Source organism: Euwallacea fornicatus, chromosome 7 (genome assembly GCF_040115645.1).
Source record: "Euwallacea fornicatus isolate EFF26 chromosome 7, ASM4011564v1, whole genome shotgun sequence".
In the NCBI taxonomy this organism is placed as follows: domain Eukaryota; kingdom Metazoa; phylum Arthropoda; class Insecta; order Coleoptera; family Curculionidae; genus Euwallacea; species Euwallacea fornicatus.
In genome coordinates, this window is record NC_089547.1 from 3,585,978 (window position 1) to 3,602,476 (window position 16,499).

Below are 16,499 nucleotides of genomic sequence, written 5' to 3' on the forward strand. Positions count from 1 at the left end.
ATTCAAAATTGCATGTATGCGCGTAATTTGCACCCCCTAAAATCCCGCAGAACTACATTCGTCCTCAGCTTAAGGTGTACTGCTTATGAGTAAACGAAGCTAGCCGATCGTTGGCAATGGAAGGGGAAACGGTAGCTCGTCTCTCTCGCACTTATCAATCGCGTAATTGCCTCTTGCTTGCACTCGCTAAAACCACGTGTGCATAGCAGCGAAAGAGGCACTGCATGCACCCCGGCTGTCAAAAAATACTTGAAACTTTTACGTCTTAGATCCCCCTGCAATGCACGCTACACATTCTTGAATTTGACCTTCGGGTCATAATAATGTATCTCACAAAAATATACTATTTTGAATTTGCAGTTGAGCTAACCCGTCTGTCGCCATACCTGAAAGTAGTAGATAACTCTATCTGGGACCGGAAAGCCGCGGTCTCAAATTATTCGATCTAACTAAGCTCCGCCGATTCGTGGTTGAACACGAAACCTTTCAAAATGTCTGTCAGCATGAAAAGATGCCTCGCTCGGCAGCCTATTTGTGTCGTGTATCCTAAGAGCTCCGAATATTGAGTTTTCCTCGGAAAATGTTGGAAATTCAAAGCCCTTTTTGGTAGTTAGCAACAGCACCGTTTATTATGGAAAGTAGGAAGCACGGAATTACGTTATCGACCTTTAAAAAATTTAATAAGATCCTCCGAAAGGTCGACGAGACAAGACAGGCTGGAATTCCGCTGTTATTGTTTTAATGCCGAACCATAGGGTATTTGTTCTATTTCAAAGGTTTATGGTTTGTCGAGAATTCCTAATGGCAACTGTTTTGAACCGAAAATGTATTTCAAAAACTACCAATCTCCATGAAACAAGCCGAAGAGAGTGCTCCAAGACCGATTTTGAGCTATAAAAAACTCGTAGATTAAACACATCATGAAAAATGCGTAATTTAGGTATCCCTAATAATTTTGGTATAGGAATGTTCTATATGATCTCGTTAACTACACAGTATGGAGATCATTTCCATGGAAATGGAAAAGCACAAATTGACCAATGTTCTAACCCAGTTTCGCGGTTTCTATAGATATTATCTTGCCGATAAAGGCCGACGGAGTTTAAGAGTAAATAAAATTCAATACAAAAGGCCGGGTTTTGTACCTCCGCCACTGTGAAACTCATTATTGATAAATGTAATACACGTCACATCTAGGACCGAGATTTAATAGCTCCGAACTAACCGAAGCGACCTTTGATCCAAATGCGGTCTCCTGGGGGGCATTTTAGTCCATTAGCCAACCGCTGGGCCCGATCGAGATATTTATGCAGGGCTTCTTGCCATTTTTATGGGTGTCAGTTTACTAATTGGCTCTGTACGAATGCTTTCATTTAAAACTCTTTAAATCCCTGAATGAATAATGAACGCTTTCCGTCCCACAAAGACGAGAAATATTCCACCTAAACCGCGCCGCCTGTGCCGACAATTTCGAATCTAACCAAAGGGGTCTTTTGGGCATCTTCGGCTTACAGCCCGCCCAAACATTTACTCCCTGGTCTGCCCCAAGTGTTGGTGTTTGCTGATCTCAACCGAAAACACTCAATACGAGGGATTAAAGCTAAATAGAGTAAATATGGCGGTGCCTAGGACCCGCCTAGGCAGGATAAACATGTCTTCATCACGTAGGAAAACAAAGGTACAGGGAAGTGGTTAAATGCGGAAGAAAAATGGCAAGACGTTTTGAGTAAATATTTAAACAAATGGAAACGAGACATGTTAAGAAAATATATGTGGAAATACCTCGGAGAAGATTTAATATTTCGCCTTGAACCGGGAGTACGATAGCTTACAGGTGGAGTTTGGCAGAATCCAGCGTTTTCATTCGGGAGTACGATAATATTGTGTATTATCGTTTTTTAACCGATTCCGAAATAATATCTTTGCTCAGGTAAAATTTTTGTGTTGGAATCCTTTCGTGCAATACCAGCAACGAGATCGATTTCGAGAAAAAGCACCAGAGTTGTGCAATTTGATATTCTTGGTCCAGAGTGGAAGGATCCACATAGTCCACGCAGAGAATTGAACGTTTCTGTTCCTCAAAACTCTCTTTGAAACCGCCAATTTTTCTGGAGAAACTAAAAATTCGCTGGAAACCCCGAGACCCGTTTTAAGCTGTAAAAGGATTATTTCTATTTACATTTATTTTTGTATTTTTTAAGTTTTTTCCGAATTGTTTTTTCTGGGTATTTAACCAACGGGTGAATTTTAACCCATGTTGCACGGGCAAATATCGTAAATAATATTCAATTTTGCCACTTAGGAATCTATTATTTTAGTACCAGCGAATACACCTTCCGATATGTATTTTTTTTAACAAAAAACAATTTTTCCGAAAAAATACATATTCCGAAGAGTGATTATCTTAAGGGAAATGTGTCACTTAAAACGAAGGCAATCTGGATGACACCCACGACCAATTCTTTAGCTGACTGTCGTAAACATCTTATTTGCATGGAATTGGTATTGACAATGGTAGGTATTTTAGTACTCACGGCCGTTATTTCTCAGAAAGCTCCCATGTTTAATGAGGTATTGAAAATAGATGGCTGACCTGCCAAATTGGAGGAAATAATACATATTTGAAATTTATTTCCCGCAAAAAAAGTTCAAAAAATTAATGATTTTCGACATTTTGGGCGCTCTTAGGTAAAAGGGCTGACCGGTGCGTGCGGTCTGAACTAACCTGACCTAGCCCGAACTCCATACTTCGGAATAAAGATATATGACGCTTCAGGACATTTTACTTTTGAGGAAGTGGTGACGATAAATGACAAAATTAGGTGCAAAAGTTTTGCTGATGTTAGACGGGAAAAATTGCAAGATACCTAAACTCCTACTCGCGGCGAAGTCTAGTTCATAATGGCCCTCTTTGGGGATTTTAACTTCAAACCGGAGGCAATTAACCCATTCAAACGAATAAGGAAATGTGAGTGCGTTCCATTAGAAGTTTCAAGTTTTTCTCACGGAAACTGCTCCTCCTGTCCCTGCCTGCACGCATGGCCCAATTTTTGATGATGCCTAACCCAAATGTGCCCCATCCAAGAACCAAACCAATACTTTGTCGGTGAATATTCGATCGATCGAGATCAACTAAATGGAAGTGGAGTTCATACCACGTCAGCAACAATACTGCAATCATGCAGGCTACACCGTCAAATTGCACTTAGAAGCAGCCCTAATTTATAATCGACACTTTAACAGTACCTTATAACGTCATATAAATATCCCTGATGGATGGTAGTACCTGGGCGGTACCGGGCAGCATTTAACAATGTAGACCTGATATATTCGGTGCTATGACACTTTAAGTGGGTGTTGGCGGTTTAATAATCGTAAAAATTGGAGCAGGTTAACAAGAAGCTCCATATGATTTGTCGGTCCGGTTTGCCCGAAGTGGGCGCGCTTATAGGGAGCCCGCTGAGGTTCGATTTTTTCGAAATTTCTCATATGTAAACAGGCTCTTTTATGCGAGTGAAAAGTTGCAACTTAATCTTGGCAATCCCACTCGTGCGACCAGAAAACACAAATGTGCCCATACGGTCATACGCGATTGCCATTTTCCGAGCATTCATACGATGCAACATAAACTGTATATTTTACCTTTTGCGAAAATTTATGGGGCCCAAGGATTTATGGCGCAGCTTTAAACAAAACGTAATACACCTCTAAATCTAAAAACGTCGAATTTAATTCCTGTTGTATGGAACGAAATCGCGAATAATCCTGAAATATTACAAATAAGCTCTTGGTAAAAGTATTTTGGTAGCGCTGAATAAATCGTGGAGAATATACGGTGTTTATCAATTAAAAAGTAAAAGCATGCAGCTCGGAGCCTAATTAATTCAGCTGACTTATATTTAAAGGGGTTAATTTGGGATTAATTTCAAAATAGAGACAGGAAGCAAGAAATGCTTTTGAGCAAACTTTCATCATTCTTCGAGTTGTGAAAGGCTTTTTAATTGAGTTTCTTTTGATGTCGAAGATGGAGGCAGCAAATGCATTTCTGTAAGTTGATTGACGAAAACAGACTCGGGAGTTGCAGAGAATTAAAAGTGAACGGCCCTAGTGGACAGTTTACTTCCTCCCTCCCAACTCTCCGAACAAGTCCTAACCAGTCCTATCTGTCTGAATGAGGTCCGTAAAAAATGACCTTATCATGTTAAACGCCGGGCCTGATACGCCGGCATAATGCCGAGGAGAGATCAAAAGTTCATAATTGTAGCGATCAAAGGCCTTGATAAAGTCGTGCAAAACCAGCGCAGGAGCCTGACCTCTATCACCGGCCCCGATGACATATAATTTAGCCGACGGTGGAACGGTCATCCTTTCGGAGATTTCAATGAAGGGGGCATTGGTGGACTGACCACCCGGTGCTTCTGAAGAAGTAACGAAACGTCAAAACGATCTCCCGCTCTTTGCGTTTGGTATTCTTTAAAAAGCAATTTCTGCTGCAAATTCTCACTCTCGGCATCCTACAATAGGGGTGAAAAATTATTTCCAAAGAATCTCCCTGAGCTCAAATTACCGAAACTGAAATTACAAATTAATTCCATTAATTCAGTCCTTTGTTCCACTGCGAGTCGTTCCTCTCCCAACTTCCATACTTAACGGAAGTTTCAATACAATTCGAACGCAATAATAAAAAGTGCTATAAAAGGGGTTAATACTTTTTCGGAGTTGAGTTACAAATGATCAAATCTCGAATTTCTATCAGTCTTAATGGTCTGCTCCCCTTAATTGCAGGAAAGTTTTATGTTTTGCAATGGGAAGTTTGCTGACTTGATGAAAGTTTTCGAATAATACAAATTAATAAAAGAAGTTCGCTTGAACAGCTCAAACCATCGAGAGAAGTTTTTTCAATAAAAAAATACCCTAAGCCAGAGATTTTTGAAAGATACACAATGGTATGTACGAGCCTCACCTCCGTTAATAAGAAGCTGAAGACACTGTTGGGAGAATCAGATATTCCATTTTCCTTTTCTCATCATTCGATGGGAATATGAAGCAACCACCGGAAATAAACACTGTAACAAGAAGGAAGGGAGATTCTTGAGAAAAGATATGAGATTAAAAAGAAGAATGAACATTATTACGAAGCGGAAGATAATTTTACTAATGCTTTTTTGGGATCTCAGCACTTGAACGAGTATTTCAGCACGTTGGTGAAGCAGGGAAAGCAAATGAAAAGATCAACCTTCCGTCCCTTTAAAATCGGGAAAGCCCAAAGTCAACCTGCGAGAACTTCGTAGCGTGCAATTGATCTAAAATCACCAAGAAATGTACTCAAAATTTTCCGAAAATTCTGTAATTTACGAATGAAAAAAAAAATCAAATAAAAAAGAACAAATTTACTTGTTTGGGGTAGTTAAGAAGAAATATCTCTATTGGAGACGCCTAAATGTGCACTGATCAAGAGCCAGAAAGGCAGTCGGGCTAAAAGGGTTAAAACAAATGGGTGCCATTAGAATGCGGTTTTGGAATAATGAACTCGGTTGCGATCGGATGTGCATCGCTAAAAACAAGCCATTCTGGATCGCCCATTTTGTGATTTGCTGCCATTAATTAGGTCCCATATGGCCAGTGGCGTGTTCACGTGGGATAAAAATACACAAAAACTTTCGGAGGAATTCCGAGTTCTATACGAATTTTATTACTCCTATAAGTAATGCGGAACCTCGTAAACGCCACCAGCCAAAAACTAAATAAATTTTTGTTTTGAAGAGAAACTTTATTAGTAAAACAAGGAAATTTGAAGAAAAATACACATTTCCTCGTTATTTTCTTTGTCTTTTGCTTTTATTACTACTAAAAAGTAACACATTGGTATAAAATATCTAAACAACTGAAAATTTGAATATTTCTGCCTCCTTAACGAACATGGTGGAATATCAAATGAAAAATGATGAGCAGGAATTCTGCGGCTAAAACCAGATTCGAACTAGCAATAAGAAGGTGCAATTCATCAAGTCAATGCTTTAGTCAAAATTTTCCTTCACTGAGGGTACCATAAGATCTTAGAGATATAGTACCAGTCAAGGTGATGTTTGGCTCTCCGTCCTTTGTTGTCTGGTTGTTGAAGTTTGTTACTTGACGCATTAACCTCCGGTCATTGATGCTCAGTGCGGCCCTGCTCGTAATGTTATTGTCCCCTTTCCACATTCCTGGAGCAACTTAACAATTCGATTCTATTCTGGTGTGTCTCCTAAAAATACAGGCATTGTTTTGACGATCAAAGAGATAAATCTTTGTTCCCGATTCCCGATGTTAATGTGCCTAATAAATTCAAAAAGGTCTTCTGCCGTAAACTGGTGCCACCCGAGCATTACCTGTCGTAATCGTCGGACATTTTTTTCCTAAAGAGTTTTGAAATTCTTTGCTCAATTAAACGGAGAAAAGTGAGACGTTTCAAGTGTTTACGGTTTATTTATTGGTCTGCAAAAGTTTTGGGAATTTCCAACTTGCCAACCAAACATATGCCCTGTGGATATTTTTGCAGATTCCTTAGGCCCTTCGGGAATTCGCATTTCGATATATTGTAACAGTTCATAGCCCCCCATCTGGTATTATATGAATTGTTGTTTCGGTAGCATGATGTAAAATAAAGGTAGATCTTAAGCGTTAAAACTCTGCGACTTTTGGGATCTCGCTAAAAACCCTTCATGGGTCCCTAAATCTTTCTTCCTGCACTCTTTTCCCAACTCTTTTTTCCTACAATTTTTCCTACACTTTTTCCCTGCACTTATTTCCGACGCTTTTTTCTCCACAGTTTTTCAGGTTTTAAGGGTCATATAAGATTTCCGTTCTTCTCCACTACACGATGTCGTAAGTGCATTTCACCGACAATTGCTTAAGAATACAACGAAAAACGACAAGACTCGATACAGAAATAAGACTGGCGATTTTACAGAGATTACAGTGCCTTGTTCGGCAACAAATGTGACGTTTATGTAAAAGATTTGCTTTGATAAGTTTCACCGACAAAAATTAACCCGGAATATCTCGAATCTCCCCTAACTTCTGCCTAATTCCCTGTCAGCCAGTCAAAATTAAAAGGGCAATTAAGACACAAAAATTCGACTCCAAATACGGCCGGTGAGTCACAAGAAAGTAATTTTGTATTATCACTGCCCGGTGGAATTTTTGCACATCCCTTAACCAAAATTGTTCATCATAAGAGCTTATCTATTACATTTAACAAGGAATCATTTATTGCATCACTTACGCCTTATGGTAATTCTTCATGCAAATAACCGCATTTCTCATAATTATTCCTAATAACAGTTTTAGCTAAGCATTGCTAAAACAGCCTACTAATTTTAATTCCTTCCGTATTTGTCTTTATCCCGCCAGTTAAGTCTCTCTTCCCCTTTTGGACTTAAAGATCCCCTTCGTTTGGGCTAAATGAAGGAAAACAAACTTGTGACATGAATTCAAAATGTCTAATTAGGAATATTTGTCTTGAGGAGTGTTTTTAAAGCCGTCTTAATTAGTGTGTTAAAAATGAATAGTCGAACGATTTTTTGGTTTTGGAAATATTAATTTTTGCTGCAATATTAGATATGCCCAATTCATTAAAAGTTATATTAAAATTGATTGAATTGGGTTAGTTTATTAACTTTCCGTTCGATTTATTCGGTTTCTGCAATAAAAATAATAACATTTTGAAGTCTAGTCCTGCACCATCAATTAGTTTTATTTGAATAGATTCTATATATATATATATATATATGTATGTCTGCAAACTAAAACAATTTATTTATTTGGAATTAAATATTTTATATTGGATCAGAGTTGTTGTTCCAATCCAAAATTTACAAAAAAAATGATGCCGAATGCTGTATCAATCATCAAACAAATCATTTAAGTTTTGTTTTAAAAAAAAGTCTCCTTCGAGCCGGATTTGAACCAGCGACCTATGGATATCTACAAACTCAAACTCCGCTACAGTCCACCGCTCTACCAACTGAGCTATCGAAGGTCTGACGGGTGGGATGTTTCGCGCAAATATATTCGCAACGCGACGTGTATTTATTTTAAGTGAAAGTATCGTGTGTAATGAATATATAAAACTTTGCAGTTAAGACTCGAGTCAAAAGTAGACGCTAATGCTGTTGTTAAACAGCATTAAAACTAGTTACAGAACTTGCTTTTAATTAGCATTGTCTCTCACTTCGTTGCTAAAAATATCGTTACCGGGCCTTCGCCATTCTGTCACGACTGAGTTATAATAAATTCGTGAGACGTATACAGGGTGTCTCGGACAAAAACTTATAAGTAATGATGGGGATTTCTCATTACAAAAAATGCTTCGTTTCCTTGATACAGAATTATTGAAAAATCGCCCTTTTTTCAATGTTTTTGGCACACTTTCTGAGACATTTCTAGTGTAGGTCAACTGTTCTCATCTTAGACATTTAAAAAAATATTGAATACTACCACAACGATATTTTTCCGAAAGTACCTAGGTATGTCCCTCAAAACTACATAGAAGAGCCTCGTATTTCGGTAAGAACTCACCTTCTGATCTTTGAATTTGCAGGTCGTACAGGTTTGGAAATATTAAATACAGATCATTTGGGAACACATTATTCTTGGACACGTCTCAAGAAATTGCGTTTAATATAAATTGCTAACTTTAAGTCGCTTGAAGAGCGGAAAACCTCGTAAAACAGAGAAGTTAAACTTTGAAGTTTCGAAGTTTGTTGAATCTTCAAATTTAAAGTTTAAATCGATAAATGGAGTATAATGTTTCGGTCTAGACAGAGACGGAGACCAAAGCATTTCGTGTAATTTTTATAATTAATGAATTTCGCTCCTTCAGTCCAAAACCACCATTGTAAGCTTTGAGTTCAGTTTAGGATTGTAACAGGCTTGTATGACTATGAAAAGGAAATTCCTAATAATTTTTTGGAAAATTTTAATTTAATAAAATAATATCAACGTAGGATTTGTTGAGAAGTTAAATCTGCTAGGTAAATGGCAGGGGATTGAGGAGAATTTTAATTCCTCAACAATTTATAGTTCGTTTCTTCTTTTCCTCAGAATCTGTATCATTATTAGAGGTATCCGAAATGTGCTTTCATTGAAGCCGTATTGATTTCCTATGGGCTGAAATCACAAAAGTATTATTTCTTACCCATGAAATTCCATTCAATAGTTAAAAGAAAAACTCACAATTTACATGAACCTTGTATAGATTTTACATGAAATTGCCCTGATACGTGTTCGAAACCCCCTCACAAAGCTTCTCCTCTTGGATGGCTCGTTCCAGCTAATATCCAATCGTTGTAGAAATTCGAAGAACTCGATAGAGCCGATTATCCGTCTTCGTTATTCTCGGCGGAATCCTCTACAAAGCAATTTCCATGCAAAACGCCCACTCCATGGAAAAACAGTCGATTTTTGCTTAGATAAACAACGCTTATTATGAATGACACCTTCCCTGAATATAAAACACTCAATTTCATGCTATGTGCTTAGGGCGACTGCGTTCTTATCTCGTGTAATGGAGTTTTGACTCTTCTCTGCCTTTAGATCTACGCCATTGTTACACCTTAATCTGGAGAAACGCCCGAAAAGAGTCGAACAAACTCTTTTCTAGTTTTCGTCGTCTGTGCAGGATTCGCATGTCGAAATGCAACAAAGCTAATTCGATTTTCACATGTGCAAACTTTCCGGAGTTTCCTTCTTTAGTGTAGTTGTCCATGTAATAAGTTAGGATCTAAGTGGTCCCATACACGTTCCGGGACATTCTGTTGCTTGTTTCCGGGTTACAGGCGGCGAGTTCCTGAGAATTCCCGACGTAAATTGCGGGAACTTGGGGCATCTGACGGAGTTTCGTGTGACCAGCAATTTGGTCGCTCTGCCGTAGTTTCCTCGATGAAAGTTTGTTTTTATATCGGGAAAATTGCGAAGGTGGTCGCCTGAAGAATTCCAACTAGGTGTAAAGTAAAACGAGAACACATCGATACTCTGAAGTTTCTCAGATATTGGAGGGGCTTTACTGCGAGCTCATATGTCTGAAAGCAAATTTTTTGCATCTTACTCGATTATCACAGGTGAGGGAGGCAGCCGCTCGAAGAGTTGCGCAAACCGTCACTTCTAGTATTGTCATCAGATCCCTACCATCAGATCAGAAATCCCACTGCCCGGTTTATCTCTGAAATAGCTCAATATCGCCCAGAACTCTTCTCCTTTTTTTTTTCTTTTTTTTTCTAAGAAAAGTTGCTCCCTAAATTCCCGAGATATCGATCTCCTACAGCTTTAAAAATCTCAAAAAAACTCTCGAAACTCCGTCGTTTGAACTGATTGAGGATAATCAAGGATTAATCAGTGGCACTTACTTAACTAGGAAAGTAATCGCACTGATTAAATAATCGAAATTTTCCATTCAAGAAACGGTATCTGATGCGAAATTTTCGACTGGAGATATGCAAAACAGATTACTGACTTCCTATATCGAGAGCGTAATTGAACTCGCACAGCTACGTTCAAAACAATTAAATTAAAATAGTGGATACTGCCAGTAAATTCAGTTGGAAACTTTGGATCCAGAATGGGAAATTGCACGCTCCGTTCCAGAAATCGATGGAAGTATGGCCTTTGTCATCCGCAGACTGGACGATAGAAGTTCTGAACTAAGTAGTATCTACGGTGGATAAGATGGTATTGAAGAAATGACTTTGATCCTCCTCTAGAAGTAATTCCTCCCTAAGTTTGAATCGTGAGATCAATTGTGGTTAACGTAAGTCATGGGTTCAAATCCTGTTGGTCCAAGGTGTTCACATAAGCTCTTCGTAACGTCAGGTTTGTATTGAACTTCCGCCGATTGCCCCAAGCAGTTCCAAGGAGTGCCCCAAAGTGCCGGTTGCTGGGAACTACCTTAAAGCAAAACGTTCCTCTCATTTTCAAGAGATAAGAACGGTTGTGACTCCTTCCAGTTTACGTATAGAACTGCATAAGTTTGTGATATTATGATCAGCTCTTAGTTATTAAACGCCCATTAAAATTGCATTAAGTGCGATATACTCAGTGCTGACGCTTTCTCAGTTTTATTACATCCCTTTAATTTTGAGTGATAAGATCAGCTGCAGTTAGCGTAACTTCACCTCCAGAATTTATTGTGTTAAAAGGTGAGTTCTTGGTAACACCAGTTTACATTGAACCTCCGGGCATTTCTCGCCCATATCACTCTAGCTTTGAGAGGATCTGATTAATTAACGGTTGATGCCCTACCTATTTACTGTATTATAAATATCATATTATTATATTATATTAAGCTTCTCGACAACATCAGTTACGCGCCCCATTCAATATTAACAGAATATCGAATGATCTATCCACCACATGCATATTTCAAAAGGTTATTATATCGTCCATCGTCGTTAAGTAAGTACCTCCTTTTACCCGTCATATCGCTTTACGAATATGACAATAAAATCCATTCTGTTTATCTTCTCGGGCACTTATTCTGCGTTTAAATAAATAATTGAACGTTATAGGCTTTGAAGCATCGAAATTGCCCCTTGTGACTCCTCAGATTACGAAACGTGACCCTCGGCGATGTAGACGAACTTTCCACAGGTGATGAAAAATTGCGGTATTTCATTTAGAAACGCGAAACCCGTATGGGTTCGAAAACATGCAACCAGCTTCAGCCCTGCCTACCAGACACACAAATCAACCCCAACGCGGACAATTTCAACTTACCCCGTTTGGCCACAGATTTTTTTCTTCGCGGCAAACAGCCCCTAAATTTCCAGCAGGCAGGATTGCAGCCATGTCGACTGTCTGCACCCCCGGACAAAATAATTGTAAAATGTCCGGCCAATTTCGCCTTTTCCCGCCAAATAAAAATTAATGTGCCTGTAGGTCGATAAAGTCAAATTTAAAGTCAATTTTAAGCGAACGGGGGAACGACCGGAAATTGAGATAGTTGTGCCTCCAATGTGAATTGGTTGAATTGATTTGAATTCACTGATATATCAATCAACCGTGTTCATTTCCCGTTGTTTCGGCGGATTTTTAGGGGTCTTTGTGGGGACATTCGTCACCATTTCGGAGATAAAAAGACTTTAATTTAGTTCTTCGAGATTGATTGTCTGAGTAAAATAGTCTCGATTTGAAATTCTCATTCGAAGGATATTAAGCTCGATATGAAAATTTCTCCCCGGCGATTTATCACAACGCACCCATAATGGGCTCGCTCGGGTGTCCGAAGGTAATCAAACTGATAGTGAAAGAGGGGAATTTACGATTTTCCGATATTTAGTATTTTCTATTGTTTTTCCTGTAATACATAATTTTTAATAATTATTATACTCTTCTGGTCTTTTTTTACCTAATTCTTTGTTCCATATTCAAATCAACAATGAAATTTATTTTAAACTAATAGCAAGTTTTATTAACAATTCAGCTCGAAATTGAATATTTAAAGCGTTAATTGAAGCCTTTAACAATTCACGTATTTATTGATTGTATAGCCTACACATCAGACCACTTTACGTCAAATAAAATCATAATTAACTAAAACTGCATAATATTCCCGAAAAATGCTGAAACCTTTCGTAATTACTCAGATATATGAAATGTTTTAGTTGATATTTTCAAATTTATTTAATCTCTGTTCCATTTAATAAAGCAGTCTAATAAATTGGTAATTACCTGCGTATTTCCATGGTAAAATGTGGAGTAATGTTTCTCGTTTATTCATTACGTAAAAATATTTTGTTGCTGACATTTAATTTGAAATAATCAGTATTTTCGTTTAAAAAAACCCATAACAAATACCTCACAATCCCTTCAGCCTGATTCAGGAAGGAATTTCACGAACAATAATGTCCACATTCAGCATTGCGAAGTCGAAACAATTTCAACAAATTTTCGAGCATTGGCCCCTTTCTCGACCTTCCTCCCTCTGTGAAATTACTGTTAAGTGAACTTCACACCGACTTCACGACCAAAATCTCCACGTTCAACAGCGCGAAGTCGCAGAAACCTCGTTGTAGACTGAACCTTACACCGAGTGCGACGCTAATTTTGCAGACAACAAAATCGGAAAAAACAGGCAAAATGTTAAACTTTTTCCATTTTTCCGTTTCTCTAGAATTTTAGAATGCACCTCCCGCTAGCTAAAGAAGGGATTTTGCAACAAAAACTCTCAAAAAGCTCCTTAAAGCGAGAAAATCCCTAAGAAGATTTGCGGCGTCTACCTGTTTGTGCCTCACTACTTCTCTATCATTGAGCCCTCTGAACTGAAGAAACCGAAGGAAAAAAATTGAGCGGCAATTCCGATCTCCAACTTACTGCTTTCAATCGTAGAATGAAATTCATTCTGAAGAACGAGTTCTTCTAGAAGCAGTACACAATGCGCACTTGGTCTCTGCAATTGCGTAATGCGCTCGTCACTGACTGAAGAAGAAAATTGGCGACACGATTCTCTAACTGATTCTGATGCCTCTGTATCTCTACCATAATGATTTTTTGCAATTATTCCGCAACGAACATCACACGGATGGAGGAAAGAGTTTCGCAACAATTATCAATTTATTCACAAGTTTAAACTCGAGAAATCCCACAAGTAAAATTCAGTTTATAAAAAGTACACATATAGTGTTCACCATTTGATCAAGATTCGACTGCTTCTCTAACTCTAATGCGATATCATTGAGGTTTGGTAAGAGAAGCTTTTTATAGGCTTGTGTCACTCCCATAGGGTCCGGTTTTGTACCCCGCACGGGTTCCCTCTGCCCTGCTCGCATTCACAGATTTTCAGTGCGCCTTTTAACTGCTCGAGTGGTCATTCGCTTCTAGCAAGAATGCCTCTCAATTAGGTTGGAGAAAGCATGAAAATATCCATTAATTTACTGAAATGGTTGCAGCTTGATATTTCTTCTTTCAATGACCAATTTTCCTGTTTAAATGGAACTTATCAGTGGTTCTTTGCCAACTCAGAACTCTTTGAATATTTTAGCTGCAATCTCCGTTTCATTGAACTCGACCTGAACGTGTTAAACACGCCCCAATCCCATTGCACCATTTGATTAAATTCAAATTAATAGCTACAAGAGGATTGCTGTCGTTTTGCTATTTTTTCCTATTGTTGCCTTAAACGTACAGCTTAAGTTTACAATATATAGCCGGTGATTATTATAAGAAAGTAACCAATATAAATCAAATTTATCACGCGATGTTTTTGTCTCGCTCTGTTTTCACGATTTCAGCGCGTTTCTCTGATATTAATCCTAAATAACGTGAAAATAAATGCAATTTTATCATGAAAAGCTTTGCCAGAGGAAGATTTAAGAGCCGCTTGCTTTTCAATTACAGGGTTTTAATTGAATAACTCGCCGGTTGAATGCTTATCCAGATTCCCGGAAATGACGGAATGTTATCAATCAAAACCTAAAACTTTAAGCAGGATGTTTCCCCTTTCCCGATAGCTTGTTCGACACAAACCATAATGCAGACGACCCCTTAAAAGCACCTTAACACGTTCACGCAACTTTTTTAACTCCTAAAATCTCTGGAACAGCGAAGTTTGCAACTTTGAGGAGCTGGAGTCGCATTTAAATGTCGTCTAAGCTAAATTTTTGCCGCTTTCCAGAAATATTCAATCGCGTTCAGGGAAATTCTATAATCCAGCGAAGTGAGGTTTAGTGCAGCGTTTGCTATAGCAGAGGCGTATTCCATTACCTTCCATAACATTGGATAAATATTAACGTGGTTTCCGCCTTCAAGAGGGTTATTGGAAGATTTGCGATGGAGCTTCTCACTTCCACTTTTGATCACCTCGGGCAAGAAATGTGGTAGCTAAGGTCGCGGTGAAGACTCAGGAGGGGCGTACCGCCCCTGATTTCCAGGTCAAATTTAAATGGGCAAAGGAGGGTAGATAAACAAAGGAAGAAACTTAGTCATGGCACCTTATTGTTCGGATTCATGCAACTTAGATTATAACATCAAAGATAAAAGCTTCCATTTCTTTCGTGATACCATAAAATTCCAGAAAGTCATCGTTTTTGCGCAAATTTAGTTAGAATGGACACGACAACGTGAAAGCTTCATTTGGAGGCCTCAAACCAGGCATAATCAATAAGTCATCAGTAATAACAAATCTATTTGCCCGGGAATCTAGACTCTCATTAATCTCCTTCGGTAGTGTTTGATTGCTTTTTGATCTCGATTGGATAAAATGCGGTTGGAATGAAGGGAAATGGAAAAATCTGAAGAGAAAAGTGGATTACTCATGGCTTGTTGTTGTCAGGTCCTAATTAATTAGTGAGGTTGGCGTGTTTTTAACCCCGTGTTTATTGTTATCGGCATGAAGAGGGGAAGAAGTGAGAAATAATTGAGAAAAATTGCGTTTCTTGAATTGTTCCGATATAAATGCACGAAAAGAATAAAGTGGCTCAAGAATGATTTGCGAGCAGCTGCCTAATGGCATGATACGGAAAGGCTAATTTTATGAAGAAACTTTATCAGTGGTTTTAACACGAACCCCAGCATCACTCCCTGGGTTTCCAGCAAAGAGGAGAGAAGGAAGAAGATTGCCCCGCTAACATAAAACTGGCCAAAAATGCATTAATCTGTTGATCTCCCTGGTTTGCCCCCTCCAGGGGCACCTAAAGCGTAGCCCCCTTTTGGATCTCTCTTGCATATCGTTAACGATGGTACCATCATTCTTGAACGGGTTCCTTCTAAATCCGAAAAAAAATCGTTCGTTTCGTCGGACTGACCATTTTGAATGTTTGAGCAGCAACTTTGAGTTTGGTCCTTCTCTTAATTTTATCTATCAATTGCTTTTTCTTGCAGTTGTGTTTCTCAGGTTCATTGTTTTTCAACCACTCCTTCCGGGTCCTTCGTCAATTTCTTATCCGCCATGACTTGAGAATCGCTGTAACTCGTCCCCTTAGTGTTATAATCAAAGTGAATCCACAGATCGTGTCTTTCGTTCATTCTCCCATGAGCTGTGGTTCCTCGAACTCTAACATCTCGGTACCTAGGTGTGGGCAGAACCCGTCTCTCTCTCTCTCTCTCTCTCTCTCTCTCTCATCATAATAATAATATCTCATAATCATCATAATATCTCTACATAAGTTGATACCTCAATTTCAGCTTCTCCTACTGTACGCTTCGACCTCCCTAGGGGCCAACAAACAGGATTTAATCAAGTTGCTAATATTTTGATGGCAAATAATACCGGCATTGCTATGCCATGATTAATAACTTCGGTCCGTGCTGTTGAGTAATGTGAGCCACCCTCAGAAATCTCAGGAACTGTTTGTCTGGACATTCTCCTGCTTTTTGAGGGGGATTACCGGCAGATATTACCTTCAAGCAGGGTCCGAATTCAGAGCCTGTCATGGAACACTCGCCGGTGCCTGAGGTCTTTATTTGTTGAATTGAAGCGACGATTGACAAGTGAGGATACTTTCCAAGTTCAACTGAATTACCGTCAT

The 16,499-nt window shown here is 38.8% G+C and overlaps 1 protein-coding gene and 1 non-coding gene across 6 annotated transcripts in view; one reads left to right on the forward strand and one right to left on the reverse strand.

The window, feature by feature from the left end:
- The window catches only part of LOC136339857 (roundabout homolog 2-like), a 163,030-nt gene that overhangs the window by 132,892 nt on the left and 13,639 nt on the right, over positions 1 to 16,499 (forward strand). The gene's annotated exons all lie outside the window — the stretch shown is intronic.
- Positions 7,928 to 8,020, reverse strand: TRNAY-GUA (transfer RNA tyrosine (anticodon GUA)). The gene is made up of 2 exons: positions 7,984 to 8,020; positions 7,928 to 7,963 (listed from the first exon to the last, which is right to left on the reverse strand). It is a non-coding gene; the product is annotated as a tRNA-Tyr (tRNA).